Here is a 20342-nt window from a genome sequence, read left to right on the forward strand (position 1 = left end):
GACTGTGAGGTGATGTTTTAGTGGGATAACGGGAGGGTAGGAGATGGAGGGATAATTGGAGGAAGTATTTCAGTTTTAAGTTGCCCTACCATCCCTCCCATTGTTTGCTTTCATGTGGGGTGGGAATTTTTGGCTTTCTCTGGGGGTGGTCTGTTCTTTTGGAGTCAGGGGGGGAGGCAGTCGCAGCACTGCAGTAAAATGGGGGGGGGGGGGTCCTTCTAGGTGGCCACTAGATCGGTGAGGGGTGTAAGAATATTCTAAGTGTAACCAGGATTAAAAGTTTAAAAGTTGCCTGAGTGAGAAAAACAGGGTTTAAAGAAGATTTTGAAGGGTTTTTGAAGCAGAGAGGATCTGGAATGTAAGAACTGTGTTTTTTTTTCCCCTATTTTGAGAGGTTTGGTTTGTGTATCTTTTGTATTGGTGCAGTTTTGGTATTATGTTGCTAATTTCCTGCACAGGTTTGCTATCCTTGTGCAGAGATCAGCATCAGCTGTATAAACATTCTCTAACTATCAGATTTGACAGTTGGGAGGGTGCCTTTGTTCGGGATACAGGTTTTTTGTCTGCTTCTGGTGATGAGGTAAATATGAGATTCTTGATGAAGTTTGGGATTTAGTTGATTGATACTGGTAATGAAGGTGGTTTAAGGTTAAATTCTGGTAAAAAGTTTTGGGATTTGCCTGAGAAATTATTTATTCTGTGTCAGTTGCTGGTAAAAGGATTTTTGGCTGAAGTGAAGTTTTGGGATTTGCCTGAAAATTAATTATTTTTGTGTCAGCTGCTGGTGTAAGGATTTCTGGCTAAAGAACATATGTGATTTATCTGGAGAGTTTATCATTTTGTGTAAATAGTGATTACAAATGTGCTGCTTCATAAATGATTATTGTATTGATTATAGGTATTTGTGGGAGGGAAATAGTAAAGGGGATTCCAATTATCTGTTCTTTTCATAGCTTAGAATATTTTAGGTATCTGTGGGGTTTCTAGATGTAGGATAGGGTTTTCCCTTATTGATTTGGTTTTAGTTAGAATAGTAGGTTGGTTTCAGGAAGAGAGAGTCTGCTAGCAACAGCGCACCAATGTTGTACCCCTACACAGAAAGGACAGAAAGCCTCAAATACCCTAATCTAGGGAAAAAGAAGAACTGTAGTTCAAGTTCAAGTTCAAGTTCACTTTATTTTTGATGAATCGCCTATTTAATACATTCTAAGCGATGTACAATTAAAAAAACAAATTATAAGAGAACATACAATCATATTAGTACTACATTAATAACAGCAAAATAAATATTTGTTAAATAATTACATAAAACAAAAAAGATCTCTATACATAATGTTAAAAACAAACATGAAAAGAGGGAAAGGGGGGAAAAGTTACAAATTTTTCTCTTAATGGAGAAAAAAACATATATTAGGGAAAAAAAACAAAGGGAGGGGAAAAAAAGAAATTAATTAATCGATAAAAGCATCATTGAATAAGAAAGTTTTTAAAAGTTTTTTAAAAGAGACAAGATCTCTATCCTTTCTAATAAAAAAAGGCAGAAGTGTTGTGATAGCAAAGCGTGCGCCGCAGAGGGGTCCTCTAAATAGGGCATGCGCTGACCTTGAAAGGGGTGGAATTATGCATATTTATGATACTTCTACCTCATTATGAATTATAGGGATGAGTGCTATTTGTTGAATCAGGTAGTGATTTATATGTTCAATAAAAACAGACTAATAAACTAAAGCATGCGCTAAAATAAGATTGTTGAACATAAGTATTTACAAACTATCCTCAAAAAAACCCCTGTTGTCGAGTTGGTATACATTTAAATGTGGCTTGGACAATCTATAAATTGATCCGTGTATGTAATCTGTGGTTTAATATTAAGACAGGTGTAGAGAGGGCTCATTCAAAAAGGTTCTAGATTTAAAAATGTTTGGATGGGAGATTACAACAAGGAATTGTTATCTGGATAGGATCATCTGGAAGAAGTAGGAAATCAATGGCAAAACTGAAAGGAGCTATTTAAGAGCAACAGCCATTTTTTATTGAAAGTAAGTAAAAGTAAGAGGAAAAGAAGGTCACTTTGGTTCTCAAAAGGAGTAGCTTGCAGAAAGAGGAAGACAGGTAAGAATATCTGGAAAAGTTAAGAGAGACTGGTTGAGTAGTCAGGAAAGCAAAGATGCAAATGGAAAAAAAATAGCCAACATGGTAAAATGGAAGGACAAGACATTTTTAAAGTTTTATTAGTGATAGGAAGAAAGTGCAAAAGTGGCATTGTGAGACTCAAAGATGAAGAGGAGAAATAGAGCTGAGAAAGTGACTAAATATTTGCATAGGTTTTTGATGGTGAGTTAGAGGTACTTTTATTTTTGGTGGTTTATGCGGTTGCTTTCTTTGCTGCTTTGCAAGGGGTGAACTTGTGGCACCCACCAAGTCTTCAGTGGGAGCGACTGGTATGCTTCTTTCTGATGTTTTCCTTTAGGTGCATTTGTTGCGCTTGCACATTCAGCATTCTAACTCCCTCTTTTATAATGCGTAATGCAGCTTTTAGAATCGGCAGCGGTGGTAATTGCTCCGACACTTATAGGAATTCTATGAGCATCTGAGCAGTTACTGCCGCTGCCGGCACTAAAACCCACGCTACACTTTAGTAATGGAGGGGTAAGACAAATCAACTGGGGAAGGGAGTATGGGTCTGTCTTCAAGTGCTTTCCTTGGGAGGTCAGACCACCTTGAGCATTTTATTGGCTTATTCATGCTAATGATACACCATTGACAAATTTTCATTTTGCTGCTGTTTTGAAAATGTGTCTGGTGTCAATTGGATGTGATCTGGTGCATTTTGGAACACATTCATTCATATGGGGGCAGGGTTGAGGAGCTTCATCTTCATTATTATACAGAATTAAGAGCTGGCGTTCTGAGTGCTATTGATTCTATGTGGAACCTGTGGATGTATTTCATTGTGATGAACTTTCTTGGTGATTCAGTTTTTTTTCCACAGATGCCTTGTATCTGGTTATGTGGGCATTCCTTTATCTTTTGGGCTCAGAAATGAGCAAAGGAATCCTGCTGGGGAGTGAATCTTGGCCTGGTTCAGTATGGAGTATGCACATTCACTGGTTGGGCTTGAGAGGCATGCTGTGGGAGCAGCCTCTTCCTACTCTTCTCCTGATGGGACGTTTTTCTTCACTTCAACTTATTGTTCTGCAAGTGTGTGTGTGTGGGAGAGGGGGGGGGGGGGGGAGATGTCCTGTGTAGCATCAAGGATGTGGATTTAATCCAGCAAATGAAGTGAGATTCATTGCCAGTAGCATGATATTTTCCTGGCATGTGCTTGCTTTAATCTCAAATCATTCCCCGGTTAGTTTGGAGGGATGCTCATAAAGTGGAAGCTATTGAACATCTCCATAAATGGGTGAATACTGAGGTCTCCCGATTCACTGAGGTCTCCACTTCACTGGGTGGTTTGGTGTTCTGCCACAGTTTGATTTTTATAGATTGCCCAGGGCTGTATCATTTTGATGGTGTCCATTTGTCCGATATTGGCCTTAACATTTTCTTGTATACTGTGCAGGATTTGCTTGAGGCATATTATAGTGGATTTTTGAAGGGTGCGGTGACTAGTTAGGCTGTCACCACAGGTGGCAGAAAAATACAAGTGTTGGGGTGGAGGTAGGTCCCTTTGACACCGAGGGTCTTGCCAGAAATGGGGAATGGTGGATGTTGAGGAATTGTAGTAAATGGGGCTAGTCCAACACCAAATAGCTCCCGGTGTTATGGGACTGTTAAGCTACACTGAGATTTACTGTAGTGTTTTTAATACTCTAGCTTAATTGTTATTATTTTGAGAATTGGAATAAAGCTGTAGCCCATGTTTTGCCACCAAGTAAGTCTGTTGCATTTTATTGAGTTTGGAAGAGGTGGAACACAAAGATTTGTGAATGCCAGTGTTTAGAGTAGTTTACATTTTAATACTGTAAGCATATAACAGTGGCTGAGGCTATCCAAATGTTTGGGGAGGGGGGATTTGTGAAGTAGGAGATATGTGTGTCATGATTATGATTCTTGGGGCTATGGGTGGAGGGTGTACGGAAATTAGTGGTGAGAAAGAGTGAGCTGGTAAGTGGATTGGAGGAGATGGGAAGCGACGTGGGAAGAAATTGGCTAGGAGAGGTGGATGGTGATTGGTGGAAGTGGTGCAAATAATTTTGGCGGGTTTGAGGCACTTTTGTGGAGGGAGAGAGTGTGGAAGGGTGAAGGTGGTATATGTAGAAAGAAAGTTACTTTCCTACCCTTACTCTCCCTTCTTGGATAGGGATTGTTGGAATTTCTTAGGTTGGGGTGGTGGGTTGGTCACAGTTATGCAGTTGGATGGTGAATTTATTGTCTCAGTATGCCTCAGTATGTCTCAGAAGATGTGTTAACTTGTTATTGATCCAGTAGTATGCAAAACTGCTTTGGACCCTGCGACACCACGGGTCTTGCCGGAAATGGAAAATTGGTGACTGTTGGGGAATTGTAGTAAATGGGGATAGTTTGACACCAAATTGCTCCAGTTGTTATGGGACTTTTAAGCTACGCTGAGATTTACTGTAATGTTTTAATGCTGTAACTTAATTGTTGCTGTTATTTTGAGAATTGGAAAAAAGTTGCAGCCCATGTTTTGCCACTAAGTAAATGTGTTATATTTTATTGAGTTTAAAAGAGGTTGAACATGAGGAGTTTGTGAATGCCAGTGTTATTCTCTAATCAGCACTTTCACCCTCATCCTATGATCTGTCATAACAGAGCCTTTTTTCTCTTGAAAAGGACCTGCTTCTATGCATTTACAGCTTTGAAGTGTTTAATTGGTCCCATCATGTCTCACACATACTGCCACCTCTATTATATGCAAATCTGTCTCATGCATATTCATTAGGAATATCTTGAAAACCCAACTAGCTGGGGGCCCCCAGGACAGGTTTAAGAACCACTGGTTTAGAATATTATGCTTGGCGAGGTTGAAAGCAAAAGAAGCGTTGGAAGACCAGTAGCAAGATAAATTAATTAAATCACATCAACTATGAATATGTCATTAAGTAGCTTTCAGAGACAGACATAAGATAGAACACTCTAGAGCAGGGCTGCCCAAGTCCGGTCCTCGAGATCTACTGCCAGGCCAGGTTTTCAGGATATCCACAATGAACATGCATGAGAGAGATTTGCATACCAAGAAACCTGGCCTGGCAGTAGATCTCGAGGAGTGGACTTGGGCAGCCCTGCTCTAGAGCAACAGTTTCCAACCCTGTCCTGGAGGACCACCAGGCTAGTCGGGTTTTTGGGATAGCCCTAATGAATATGCATGAGAGAGATTTGCATATAATGGAGGTGACAGGCATGCAACTCTCCTCCATGCATATTCATTAGGGCTATCCCCAAAACCCAACTGGCCTGGTGGTCCTCCAGGACAGGGTTGGGAACCATTGCTCTAGAGAAAGTGATCTAACCATGCGGGTCTTTTTTTTTTTCACCATGCTGTGGGAAAAGTCCATAGTCTGCTATTTATTTATTTAAAAATTTGTAGTCCACATATCTGACAATTCTATGTATATTACATCATGACACACGTAATAAAATCACAAGAAACATATTACATACAATAAAACCAATTAATACATTAAAACAATAAACATTAAAATACAATTCACTAGAGCCAATAGCAACATGCTCTCTCACTAGGAAAACACACCAAAATCATTAAACAGTATATAAAACCGAAAATTAACTCACAGAACTACCTAGGAAATTATGAATATTAAATCTTCTGACAAGTACTGAGCTAAAATGACAAAATGCACCTGCTCATGTTGCAAAACTTCATGCCAACAAAACAGTTTTTAACTCCTTCTTAAACTAACATACTTGAGGCTTGCCTTAAATCCAAGAGTAATATATTCCAATAAATTACCCCCTGCACTGCTAACATAGTTTTACGATACCCAAATAATCTCCCTACACTCAAAGGGGGTACATCCACACTGCTTATCCACCTATTGAGACAGACATGGGGAAACCACTGCTTGCCCTGGGATCGGTATCATGGAATGTTGCTACTATACTTCTCCCTCGGTATTCGCGGGGATTAGGTGCAGAGCCGGACTGTGAAGTTTGAAAAATCACGAATAACTTCTCGGCCGGCTCTGACCCACCCCGCCTCCCTCCTTCATCCACGGAACCTTACCTGGTGGTCTAGTGGTGAAGCGGGGCAGGAGCGATCTTCCTATGCTTCTGCCCCGTGCAGAGCTTTCATCAGAATGGCTGCTGGGAGTTCCCGTTGTAGTACAACGGGATCTCCCGGCAGCCATTCTGATGATGGCTCTGCACGGGGCAGGAGCATAGGACGATCGTTCCTGCCCCGCTTCACCGCTGGACCACCAGGTAAGGTTCCGGGGAGGTTTGGACGGCTTAAAAATAGGCAAAAAATGAAGATAGATTGTTTGTATTAAAAAAAAATCACGAATAACCGAATCTGCGGATACTGAAACTGCGGATTCGGAGGGAGAAGTATATTTGGGTTTCTGCCAGTACTTGTGACCTGAATTGGCCATATTGGAAACAGGATACTGGACTAGATGGACCATTAATCTGACCCAATATAACTATTCTTATATTCTTAGGTTGTGAAAAGGTAATCTATATGTTATTGTGTATCGTAATGTGTAGGTGTATTAGTAGTCTGCATTAACAAGGATATCTAAAGATATGAGAAATATTACATTACATTACAGATTTCTATTCCGCCATTACCTTTCGGTTCAAAGCGGATAAGAAAATCTTTAATTAAAACATCTCATCTGGAAGCTAGGTGTTATGAGTTAAAGTCTATCATTATCAAATAATATTTTGATTTCCTAATGCCAAATGAAGTTGAAGAGATTCTCATCAATTGGAAAGATAGTTCATAGCTTGATATGATAGATAGATGAACAAGGTGCGTAATATATTGCTGTGGGTTAGTTGGACAATTTTAAGCAGTGCTATTGACAAAGATAGGGGGGAAGCCACTGCTTGCCCTGGATCGGTAGCATGGAATGTTGCTACTCCTTGGGTTTTGGCCAAGTCCTCGTGACCTGGATTGGTCACCGTGAGGCTACTGGGCTTGATGGACCATTGGTCTCACCCAGTGAGGCTATTTTTATGTTCTTAATTAAAATACATTGAAAGTATTTTGTTTGTATTTTAAATACGAAGGGGTGCTGAAAAGTTCTCAGCCCAACCAACCCACTTCCTAAATTCTGAGCATTATTTTGCCACGGTAGCTGAAAAGAGTTTTATCTTATTTCATTAAATGCCAATTTGCAGAAATGAAATTCTGTGTTTTGACATTGTTTCAGATCATTGGTTGAACCATATCTATGTCCTTCTCTTCTTGGCTTAAATAGATGAAAAACTTGAAACTTGAGAACTTTTCAGCACCCCCCTTGTACTATACTGGTTTGGTACTTGTATTTGTACTTTAAATACGAGCATTCTTATCCCCCAAGTATTTAGTATTTTCAAAAAGTATAACAAAACACTTTGGTCAACACTATTTGTCAGTAGGTTCAGTATCTTAATCATCATGTTGAAAGACGCTTCCCTCGTCTTTTTGAGAATTCTAGTAACTCTTGGGTTTTTGCAGCAGCATCAGTCTGACATCCTAATTTCAAGTTGTGCTGAATGTCATCTTCCAAGAAAGACTGGGTGAAATAAGACTTTCTAGGTGAAACAAATGAAGGTGCCTCCATGACTATAGCAGATGATTTCTTTTATTTTGATGATGGTGAAAAAGCTGAGATAAATCCAGAAAACTCAGTTGCAAAGGTATATCATCAACTAGCAGCAGAAATAAATGTCCTTATCATCTCTGTTAATATTGCATTGCAATTAAATATTGCAATTAAATGTTTGCATGTTAATATATCAGAGCAAACAAACCAAAACTGCAGACTTGTACACGGTGCAGGCAAATTTTATTTTGACAAATAAATCTTAACTAAAAACCTTTTACCAGACAGGGGACCCAACACGGTCCGTGTTTCGGACAACCTTCATCAGGGGTCCATGGTAATAAAGGTAAAAAGAAATATATCACAAAAAGAAGCCTGGAAAAATAGCGTTTGGTAGCACACCAGTGAATCTCTGAAATGCACTACAAGTTCGTCAGTGTGCTACCAAACGCTATTTTTCCAGGCTTCTTTTTGTGATATATTTCTTTTTACCTTTATTACCATGGACCCCTGATGAAGGTTGTCCGAAACACGGACCGTGTTGGGTCCCCTGTCTGGTAAAAGGTTTTTAGTTAAGATTTATTTGTCAAAATAAAATTTGCCTGCACCGTGTACAAGTCTGCAGTTTTGGTTTGTTTGCTCTGGTCTGTTTTTTCACTGCAGACGAAGTTGGACCTTTGGTTCTTTTGTTGTTTTGTTGCTTTGTATGTTAATATATACTATTGTAGGTCAAAATCTCTGTTAAAAGTATAAAATTTTAAAGCTCTGAAAGTTGTTCTTAACAAATTAACTAATGGCTAGACTTAGGGCTCCTTTCATCAAGCCGCGCTAGCAGGGTTAATATGCGTGACTTTTCATCACGCGTTAACCCCCGCGCTGGCCCAAAACTACCACCTGTTCAAGAGGAGGCGGTAGCGGCTAGTGCGGCCGGCGGTTTAGCACGCGCTATTATGCGCGTTAAACCGCTAGTGCGGCTTGATAAAAGGAGCCCTTAAAATAAGCTCAATAAATGTTACATTATCTTTTAAGGTGACAGTAGAATGCTATCTGGGGGAGCCATGCTCAAATTCCCTCGACTGCTTGAACCAGTATTCAGTGATCAAGCTATTATTTTGCAAGCTAAATGCATCATTACCATCTCCTGCACCTGTCGCAATATTATTCTTGAAGGATTCTTTAATTTCACTGCCAAGACAGAACCACTTAAAAGCAAAAAGAAAAAAAAAATTGAACCGTTGCTGCTGGAAGCAAATTCACCATAAGTGATACTGTTATTATTAAGGAATGTCATAGACTCTTGCCCCCTCTTTTACTAAGATGCGCTAACCGATTAGCATGTGCTAATCAAATTAGCGCACGCTAAACGCTAATGCGTCCATAGACTAACATGCACGTATTAGCGTTTAGCGTGCGCTAAATTGATTAGCGCACCTTAGTAAAAGAGGGTCTTGGACTATGGCTTCTGAAATGTTGAAAAAGTAAAGCATAAACATTATAAAGTTATAAAATTTGTCAAAAACTTGGATTTCCTATTTAGTGTTGATCATCAAAACAATATTTTGTATTTTAAATACTTTTTCTCACGTACTCACCCCATTCTTTTTTTTTTTTTTTTACTAAACTGCATTGGAAGCAGCTTGGAGCATTCAGCGTGGCTCCCTGCACTAATAACCGCTATCACGGTTTAGTGAAAGGGAGAGGGGGTAGTATTTACTTGTATTTTAAGTTCTTCATAAAAAAAGTATTTATACTTCTAGTTCAAATACTATAAAAAACATATTTTACCCAAAATTGATTTTAAGCAATAACATATGAGGGTAGTTTGAAAAGTTTGGTAAAAAAAGCAAAAAGCAAGTTGAACAACATAGTCTTCATCAAGGACTATACACGCCCTTTCCGATGGTAGACATCTTTACGGTCCATTTGGCAGATGGTGATGGTGCTGCTGGCTTGGAGATTCAATTGCATGGCCCGCATAAGAAGAAAGAGAGCTACCGTTGACCCTTGACGTGGAGTTTCCCACAACCTTCAGCTATATTTCCCTCCTCTTTGGTCTACTGCAAAGAAAAGCAGTGCCATTGTCTCTCATGATGATATCAACATTGTTGACTCCTTATGTGTTGGGGAGCTGAAGCAGTTGACTTCAGGGTTTTGGCTCTTGCAGGTTGTGACACAGAACAGCAGAAGAAGAGAGCAGAAACCCAGATGAAGAAGGGAAGATGGAGGGCCTCAAGCAAACCATCCTTGATGGTAGGAACTCTTGTATCTTATTTGCCTCAGAATCATTTGAAATGTTTTCCCGTTACCCTTATTATTACTTTAGATGTGATTTGGGAAGCTATTTCATTGATTTTTTACATTAATTAGATGTCTATTCAAATGGGGTTGGAACTGTGAAAATGAAATTAAGAGTGGAGTTGCTGGAGTAAAAGGTTTCCACTACACAGTAGAATAATTATTCCTTAATTAAAGGGAAACAGTTTCTCCAAAATAAAATGAAGTCTGTACAACTTGTTGAGGAAGCAAAGTATAGCAATGAAGTAGTGGGGGAGGGTGAAAGTCTTACAACAAACGACCAGAATCAGGCTGAAGGGTAGACACCCAATTTATTAAAGTAGCACAACTAAGACTTGATATGGGACTCTGTTTTGGCAAATCAAGCCTGCATCAGGGGTCATACACTATGGTTGTACATCTAAAATCATAGGTATTGTTGATAGGCAGCCTAAGGGATTTTAGATGTGGTGTTTTAAAGTTGATCTTTAAACATTTCTGACATTGATTAAGGCTTTAGAATTTCCCCACATATAGGCCGCCCATCTGCATAGGCTGCACCCATTTATAGGCCGCAGAAAAGGGCAGCCTATGTTGAAAAACTAGAAGATAAGCCTCCCCTTGGTATTAGCTTCAGCTTATCTTCCGGTATCTCATCTGCCTTTTAAAATCTTCCCCTCTATCCCCGGTACCTTTTTTGGAGCCCCCTGGACAGCGAATCTCCAGCGGTGCAGGGCAGCCGTTATCTCTGTGGCATCTGGCCTGCCCCTGCACCGCCCGCTGAATGGCCAATATCAGTTCTCACAGGACTCGCGAACACTGACGTCAGTCACTCAGCAAGCAGTGCAGGGGCAGGCCAGATGCCGAAAAGATCGCGGCTGCCCTGCACTGCTGGAGATTTGCCGTTCGTCGTCCAGGGGGCTCCGAAAAAGGTACCGGGGTGGGGGGATGATTAAAATATTTTTATATAGACCGCCCCATATAACTAGGTCGCATCCCATACACGGGTATGTAAAACCCATGTATAGGCCGCGGCCTATATATGGGTTAATATGGTACTGTCTTTCTGTGGTTACAGTCAAAGCAGTTTACGTATTATATACAGGTACTTATTTTGTTCTTAGAGCAATGAAGGGTTAAGTAACTTGTCTAGAGTCACAAAGAGCTGCATTGGGAAAATTGACCCCAGTTCTTAGGTTCTTAGGATACTGCACTAACTAGCAGGCTACTCCACTGCAAAGGAGCAATTTCATCAAATCAAAATAAATATAATCATTACCATAAACATACTGGACTCTGGTAGGGATTTTCTTCTTAGATTACTTTTTTGTTTGTTTGTCTTTAGCTTGAAAAGAAGAACATTCCTTTATGTTTCTAAAGCTATCCAGATTAAAAGGAATACATTTTTATTATTAAGTCCTAGTGTGGTTTCTGATTGACTTTTTTCCCTGTAAATGTGTAAAGATGTAGACATGTTACATATACTCTCTATGAACCAACCCCCACTTTTACTAATGCATAGCGTGGGTTTTAGCGCCGGCAGGGGCGGTAACTGCTCCGACGTTCATATGAGCGTCGGAGCAGTTACCACTGCTAAAACCCATGCTATGCATTAGTAAAAGAGAGGGCAAGTCAGTTAACAAGGTCCCTTTCTATAAGAGGGGTCATGAACCCTTGAGCAATTTCACTCCCTTTTTGGAATGGCTGGGCAACGTTTAAAATGTGTATGGATGTAGAATTGCTGTAAGTTCAACCTAGATGTTCCTTCTTATTAGTAATTTCTTGAAATGGCGGTTAGCTCTTTCCCATGATCATGGATTATGTAAATTAATAGGCACTAGGATTTTCCAACTGGTTTATTTTGGCTTGGTTTATATCAGGGGTCTCAAAGTCCCTCCTTGAGGGCCACAATCCAGTCGGCTTTTCAGGATTTCCCCAATGAATATGCATGAGATCTATGCGCATGCACTGCTTTCAATGCATATTCATGGGGGAAATCCTGAAAATCCGACTGGATTGCGGCCCTCAAGGAGGGACTTTGAGATCCCTGGTTTATATGAACAGTCTATTCCTATTTCCCACAACCTCTTTCCTTTGGCATGTAACATCAATCTGATCATTTATAAAGAATAAAAAAGGAAGAAGGATTTTGTAGAATTGAACATCTGAACAGGTATAGTTGCCCTTAGGGTATAGTTTGGGTGAAGCAAGGGCACATTTTGATGTACAGTAGATGTGTATTTCATAAACTACATGGGTGCACACAGAAAATATGCACTATATTATCTCCTTTTTATCTTCAAGTGTCCACCTAACAGTGGTTAATCCTCTTAACTTTTTCATCAGTTTCTCTGGTTTATCTCATAGAAACATAGAAAGGTGACGGCAGAAAAGGGCTATAGCCCACCAAGTCTGCCCACTCTACTGACCCGCCCTATCAAGTCTGAGTGTCTTGCTAGGCCTCTGTAGGGATCCCACGTAGATGTCCCATTTATTCTTAAAGTCAAGCACGCTGTTGGCCTTGGCCACCTGCTCCGGAAGCTTATTCCAGTGCCCTATCACTCTTTCCGTGAAGAAATACTTCCTAATGTCACCCCTAAATTTCCCTCCTCTGAGTTTGAGCGGATGCCCTCTTGTGGCCGAGGGTCCCCTGAGTAGAAAGATGTCATCTTCTACCTCGACACGACCAGTGATGTATTTAAACGTTTCAATCATGTCTCCCCTCTCCCTGCGTTCCTCCAGAGTGTAGAGCTGCAGTTTATTCAGTCTCTCCTCATACGAGAGACCCTTGAGCCCCGAAATATTCCTAGTGGCCATCCGCTGAACCGACTCGACTCTAAGCACATCTTTGCGGTAATGTGGCCTCCAGAACTGCACACAGTACTCCAGGTGAGGTCTTACCATGGTTCTGTACAGTGGCAATATGACCTCAGGTTTCCTGCTTACGAAACTTCTATTGATACATCCCATCATTTGTCTTGCCTTGGATGATGCTTTTTCCACCTGATTTGCAACCTTCATGTCTGCACTGATGATCACTCCCAAGTCTCGCTCAACTATCGTCCTGGTCAACGTTTCTCCATTTAAGGTGTAGGTTTTGCATGGATTCCTGCTACCGAGGTGCATGACCTTACATTTCTTGGCGTTGAAGCCCAGCTGCCATGTTGAGGACCAGTTCTCCAATGTAAGCAGGTCCTGCGTCATACAATCCTGCAAATCATTTTCCCTTACTATATTGCATATTTTGGCGTCATCGGCGAATAATGTTACTTTACCCTGAAGCCCTCGTGTCAAGTCCCCTATGAATATGTTAAAAAGGAGTGGACCCAGGACTGAGCCCTGCGGGACTCCGCTGATCACTTCCGATGTTTCAGAGAAGGTGCCATTGACCACCACTCTTTGAAGTCTACCACTCAGCCAATCCCTGACCCAAGTAGTTAGCATCTCACCTATCCCCATTGATTTCATCTTGCTTAAAAGCCTGCGGTGTGGGACACTGTCAAAAGCTTTACTAAAATCCAAGTATACTATGTCCAGAGACTCCCCGGAGTCCAGCTTCGTTGTTACCCAATCAAAGAAGCCGATGAGATTAGATTGACATGACCTACCCCTAGTGAATCCATGTTGATTGGGATCCCTCAGATTCCCATCCTCCAAGATCATGTCTAATTTGCGTTTAAGTAGTGTTTCCTTGAGTTTACACACTATCGATGTGAGACTCACCGGTCTGTAATTCGCAGCCTCTGCTCTGCAACCCTTTTTGTGCAGAGGAACGACGTTAGCTGTTTTCCAGTCTAGTGGGACTCTCCGCGTCCTTAGGGAAAGATTGAAGAGCATGGCTAATGGTTCTGCCAGGACTCCACACAGCTCTCTGAGCACTCTTGGGTGCACTTTGTCTGGTCCCATGGCTTTGTTCACTTTGAGCCTTGCCAGTTCGCTATAAACGTCAGCCGGTGTGAACTCAAAGTTCTGAAATGGGTCTTCCGCGCTTGAATTTGATACCAGCTGAGGTCCTTGTCCAGGTGCCTCGCAGGTAAAGACTGAGCAGAAGTATTCATTCAGTAGTTTGGCTTTGTCAGAGTCTGCTTCTGCGTAATTCCCATCCGGAGTTCTAAGGCGTACTATTCCGCTGGTGTTCTTTTTCCTATCATTAATATACCTGAAGAAGAATTTGTCCCCTTTTTTAATGTTCTTTGCTAGATTTTCTTCCACTCGTAGTTTGGCCTCCCTAACTGCTGTTTTGACCTCTGCAGACCTGGCCCTGTATTCACTGTTAGCTTCTCCTTTCCCCGTACGTTTGTATGAAAGAAATGCTCTTTTTTTCTCCTTGATGAGATACGAGATTTCATCCGTGAACCATTGAGGTTTCTTGTTTCTTTGTTGTTTATTTACCGATTTTATGTAACGGACAGTTGCCTCATGTAGGGTCAGTTTCAGAATTGACCACATAGCTTCCACATTATCAGTTTCCTCCTGATCCTGTAGCGTTTGCTGGACGAAATCTCCCATGCGTGCGAAGTCTGCGCCCCGGAATTTGAGTACCCTCGTTTTTGTTTGTGATTTAGGGAAGCCCTTCCTAAGGTTGAACCATACCATGTTATGGTCACTGGAGGCTAGCGTTTCTCCCACCGAGACCTCCGAGACGCTTTCTCCGTTTGTAAGTACTAGATCTAGGATGGCCTGGGCCCTAGTGGGCTCATGTATCATTTGTTTAAGCCGTACTCCCTTCATGGACGATAATATCCTCCTGCTCCCACAAGTTGTTGCTGAGAGTGTATTCCAGTCTACATCAGGCATGTTGAAGTCCCCTAACAGAACAGCGTCCCCCCTTAAAGTGATATTCTCAATGTCTTCAATTAATTCTGCGTCCTTGTCCTCCGATTGTCTTGGAGGTCTGTATACCACCCCAAGGTATAAACATTTTTCTCTGCCTCTGGCCAGGTTTACCCAGATGGATTCCCCGGTGTACTTGACATCGGTGATCCTGGTTGTTTTGATGTTTTCTTTGATGTAAAGTGCAACCCCCCCTCCTAACTTACCCTCTCTGTCTTTGCGAAGCAGGTTGTACCCTGGAATAGTTATATCCCACCCATGAGAGTCTGTGAACCATGTTTCGGATATTGCCACCACGTCCAGGTCTGCATCCACTATTTCTGTTTCCAGTTCTAGAAATTTATTCCCTAAACTGTGTGCGTTAACATACATAGCTCTCCACTGTTTGTGTTTGCTAAACCCATGTAGAGAGCTACTCCTCTGTGTCAAAGAGTCTCCTAGCGATTCTTTAGCAGTGAGGGTACTTACCTCGTACCTAGAAGCGGAGTTTTGGATCATCACATCAGGGTTGTTACTTACTGCTCCTGTATATAAGTGGGTACCTTCCCCCAACTTACCTAGTTTAAAGCCCTTCGAAGTAGGCGGGCTAGACGATGTCCGAAGACATTCTTACCTCTGCTGGTCAGGTGTAGTCCGTCTGGTCCCTGGAGTCCCTGCAGCGTCTCTCCATGGTTCAGGAATCCGAAGTTCATTTCCCGGCACCACCGTTGTAGCCACTCATTCGTCTTCAGGATACGTTCGTCCCTCTCTCTTCCCTTGCCCCTAACAGGAAGAATTGAAGAGAATACTACCTGTGCATCTGTCCGCTTCAGCCTCTTCCCCAGATCTCTGAAGTCTCTGGCTATGTCCTCCACGCTGTTCTTGGCTGTGTCATTCGTTCCAACGTGGATGAGCAGCATGGGGAAGTGGTCCTGGGGCCTAAGAAGTCTGTCAAGGCAGGCGGTCACATCACGTATTCTGGCTCCAGGCAGACAGCAGATCTCCCTCGACTGTATATCTGGCCTGCATACTGGTCCCTCGGTGCCTCTCAGCATGGAGTCCCCAGTGGTTATTACTCTCCGCTTCTTTTGGGGGGGTCGATCTGCTGTCCCTGGGGATGATGACGCGTGTTGAACCTGGTCCTGCTTCACATCGGCAGTCTCTTCTTGCAGTACGTGAAATCTGTTCTTCAGATTAAGTTGTGGAGTCGATGTGGAGTTGCCCTGGTGAGAGAAAGAATAGGAAGGTGAAGAGTTTGTAAATGGGGGGGGCCTCCTACGTTTACCTGTGGAGGAGGTCACTAACTGTCTACAAACAAGTTCAATATGGCCTGTGGCTGCATCGAGGATGTTTTCTTCTCCTTAAGACTTTGCACTGTCTCTACCATCATCATTAACCCTAGTTAATGATGATGGTAGAGACAGATGGGGGCACTTTTTTATCCTGGGTGATGTGTAGATACGCGTAGTCTTTTTTTTTTTTTTTTTTCTTTCGTACCATATTTATATAGTACTGTCATCTTACTGACAAAATGTCATACAACAGGGTCACCATGAGAAGGTACTCAGCAAGACTTGGAGAGAAAATCTAGCCCCTCCCCCGCAGTAACCCACCAGTTCATCTGCTGAATTGCTTGTTGGGATACCCTAAAAAGCTGGATGCTGGAAAAGCAGACATAGGGGTAAAAGAGAAAAATGATCAGTGGGCATCCCTCCTGCCATTACCCCTCAACATCTCTGGCAGGAGGGATGCCCACTCCCTCCTGCTGACCCCCCCCCCCAAACATCCACGGCAGGAGAACATAAGAATTGCCGCTGCTGGGTGAGACCAGTGGTCCATCGTGCCCAGCAGTCCACTCCCGCGGCGGCCCTTAGGTCAAAGACCAGTGTCCTAACTGAGTCTAGCCTTACCTGCGTACGTTCTGGTTCAGGAGGAACTTGGCCAACCTGACTAGGCTCTCATTAGAAGTCCAACAGCCACAACCCCAGCAAGTTTCAGCAGGAGGCTGAGATTTGAGAACTAGGTGGGAAAGGACAAGGACTGAGACTCAGCAGAGGAGGTTGGTGTTAGGTCATACTTCCAAACCCACATAAAGACTCAACACAGAGATAGGAAGGAATCAGGAGCTGCTACCGTAGCAAAAAAGACTAACTGGTTAAAGGAGTGTTGATTATAAACTACTTGGAGAATTGTTCAATAAACACTACACGCATTTCAGTGTTTTATTCAATATGAAGTCCTGATCATTACTTATATGTATAATGGTATAGAAATTAGAACCGTACCAAATATTCATATTCAATTTGATTTGGCACCAAATAGTGTCCCGAATACATTATTCATATTCAGCCAAATAGTGATTTAACTTCAAATACAAAATCTGGGGTTCTACTGTGCTAAATCCTACTGAAATAAACTCTTCACCTGCTTCTTTTATTATTTGTTGTGTTAAAGCTGAATGGCCATTCTTCATTTTTATTATTTGTATTCAGCCAAATAATATTTTTCAATATTTGTATTCAGTCAAATAGTAAAATGTGCTATTTGGAACAGCTCTAGTATAGATTTACTTATACATAGTTCAATATATGGTTCAATTTATTTAGAGGCCGATTCTATAAAGGGTTTCTAGAGTTAGGCTCCTCTTAGGCACCTAAATTAATTGCCAAAATATCCTTAATAGCCTCAATAAAATAATAATAATAATAATAATAATTGGGCGATAGGCGCCTGTCTGATTCTATAAAAGATAGTCGCCTAATGCCTAAGTGGGAATTTCTATGGATGGTGACTTAGGCCCCGCTAAGCGTGATTCTCCCCCAAAATGTAGGCACCTGAAATGTAGATCTTTAAAACCCTGGCCTACACTTCAGACACCTAAGTTTTTACATAGGCCTCGCTAGCTGCGATTCTGTAAACAGTGCTTAAGTGTGATTGACACACGGCTAACACTATTTTTCTAGGTGCCAGCCAATTTAGGCATCATTTATAGAATCAGCCACTTAAAGTCTTGTTCACAGAGGCAGTATTTGTGGTTTTCCGTTGGCGGGGGGAGGGTTAGACCCAATCACTAACCCTTTGGCACACAAACCTTAAGGGATTGACAGAACCTGCCCTATAGGGACTCCAGCCAAGTTGGGTGTCTCAGGGACACCCATAAGTGGGTGTTGCATTCATGTTAGCACCAACTTTATGGAATTATACCCCAAATACCTTTAATAACACTGCTTAGAATTACGCATGATAAGAGTGTCCATACTTTTATGTGACTGGCTGGTAAGTGTGTTTACAGGCAGACTCTGGGTGAAGTGCAGTTCTGCACACATATAGGTAGCTATTTATCTAACAGAACTGAGTGTTTTTTAGCCACTTCTGGTGCTGTTCCTAGATATTTAATGCCGGGCCATGTCCAGGCACTGGCACTGAATATCCAGGTTTATGCTGCCGACTATCTCTTATGCGGATAAGTGCGATATTCAGCAACACTAATGTCTAAACGTTCCAATATAGCTGCTTAAATTAGGCATTTAAGTGCTGACGACTGGCACTTAACCGCGTTAAATGCTAGCTGACTTTGAGTTTAACGGTCAGTGGAGATATTCGGTGACACTAGCCCTTTAAGTGCCACTGAGTATCAGCAGATTGCCTCGCACAAGTTATTTAACCATCCAAGAGCCATGTCTGGCAGGTTAAATCACTTTGAATATCGACCCTATAGTTTATAAAACATGCATATTTGTATGTATACTTGCATACCTTTACACTTGCTCCTGAACAGATATAAATGAACACAGATTCATTATAGTCACTATTTCCGAAAGTGTTTTATAAAGAAACATATTGTAAGTGCATCTATGTCTCTGTAAAATAGGCCCACAATAGATGGAAAATTATCCTCTGAAAATACTGATTAGATATGTGCCCACATTAATTCTATTGCAAATATTAACAACTTAATGTGTTGGCTCTTACTCTTCAAGAAGTGTAGATAGATAGATAGATAGAATGGGCAGACCTCATAAAACTAGTCTGAAAGAAATGTTTCTGAATTTAGAGAATACTGCAAACGTATGTATAGACAGGTTTAGAAAATTTTCTGCCAAGCAGATTTGGCATTTATATCCTCCTTCTAATGACTGCCCAGTCAGTAGATAAAAATTATATTCTTGCCAGAGAAGGAACTCGCTGCCGAAGCACAGATGTTACAAACTCCTACGTATCTTTTTAAAAATAACTAGCACTTTGTTTGTGATTCCGTTTTCTAACACTTTGTAAGCCTTGGAACAAGAGGATTAGCATATGTATACAAATTGATTTTCAATAGTGAGCAAAACAAATGGTTAAGCTCTTGGTCAAGTTGCCATTGGAGCTCTTTTTGGGCAGTTCCTGAAGTCAAGGAGGTGGGTGGTTTTATAACATTCTACATTTAGAAACAAGAAATAAGTATGTTAATGTGTGTGGTCATTGTAGAACTAGACTAATTGCTTGAATATGTGTTTTTGTTCACTTTTGACAATAGATCCTCATTAAAGAGTGACCTTATAAATACAGCAAAGCAATTTGTCATGGGAAATATATGCTCACTACTGATGTGAAGAGAACTGTGTTACTGAGTTGAACCAACTCTGTTTTTATGTTTCCAATAGTAAATATCACAGGAAGATGGGGAGGGGAGAGCTGCATTAATTAGTATTCTGTAAGGATTATTCACACTTGTTCTCACGTCTATGCGTAAATGATTCAAAATGAAACCACCAAAGCTCTAGTAGAAGTCTTGTGATGCTACCACTAGAGGTCAAGATGCCATATAAGGACTTGTGTTTAAGGATCAACCTATAGGCCTAGACAATGAGATCCAGATTCTCTAAAAGGCGCCAATATCGGTGGCTGCCTTAAAAGTGGCCACTGATCACGTATCAATTATATGATGACACCATTTAGAGAATCGCTTCCAGGAAAGATAGGCACCAGAAATGTAGGCCAGAGTTTTCAAGGCCTACATTTTTCACACCTATCTTTGATATGAATCATGCCTAAGTAGGTGCTTTATGACACCTAATGACACTTCCGGCATTAGTCATACCTACAATGGTGTTAAACGCCTTCAGAGGTGTGATTCCAGCACCTTTTGTTTAGGTGCTGGTAGGCACTTTGAATTTAATGTTAATTGGGGTTTCAAACAGCGTTTCTGTGTTAACTTAGGTGCCTAAGTTAAGGTGCCATTTGTAGAATTCCCTCTTGAATGTTTGACTACATTTCTTGGTACTTGAGGATTTTCTTTTAGGGCTCCTTTTACAAAGCCACGCTAGCGGTTCTAGCGCACGCACTGGATTAGCGCACACTATAGTGCGTACTAGCTAAAAATCTACCACCTGCTCAAAAGGAGGCAGTAGCAGCTAGCGCGTAGGGCAATTTAGCACGTGCTATTCCACGGGTTAAGGCCCTAGCGCGGCTTTGTAAAAGGAGCCCTTAGTCTGTCAAAAAAATGCCATAAACTAACAATCTAGCAGAATAGGC

General features: G+C 41.5%; 1 protein-coding gene across 4 annotated transcripts in view; it reads left to right on the forward strand.

Annotated features, from left to right (window-relative positions):
- LRFN5 (leucine rich repeat and fibronectin type III domain containing 5) overlaps positions 1-20342 on the forward strand; it is a 256864-nt gene that overhangs the window by 32372 nt on the left and 204150 nt on the right. For 3 of the 4 annotated variants that reach the window (XM_033950717.1, XM_033950716.1, XM_033950718.1), the window contains exon 2: positions 9904-9989. The exons of the other annotated variant lie outside the window; for it this stretch is intronic. The gene's annotated coding sequence lies outside the window, so the exon portion shown is untranslated. The remainder of the gene's footprint in view (positions 1-9903; positions 9990-20342) is intronic. 4 annotated transcript variants of the gene reach the window in all.

The sequence above is a fragment of the Geotrypetes seraphini genome, chromosome 7, assembly GCF_902459505.1.
Source record: "Geotrypetes seraphini chromosome 7, aGeoSer1.1, whole genome shotgun sequence".
In the NCBI taxonomy this organism is placed as follows: domain Eukaryota; kingdom Metazoa; phylum Chordata; class Amphibia; order Gymnophiona; family Dermophiidae; genus Geotrypetes; species Geotrypetes seraphini.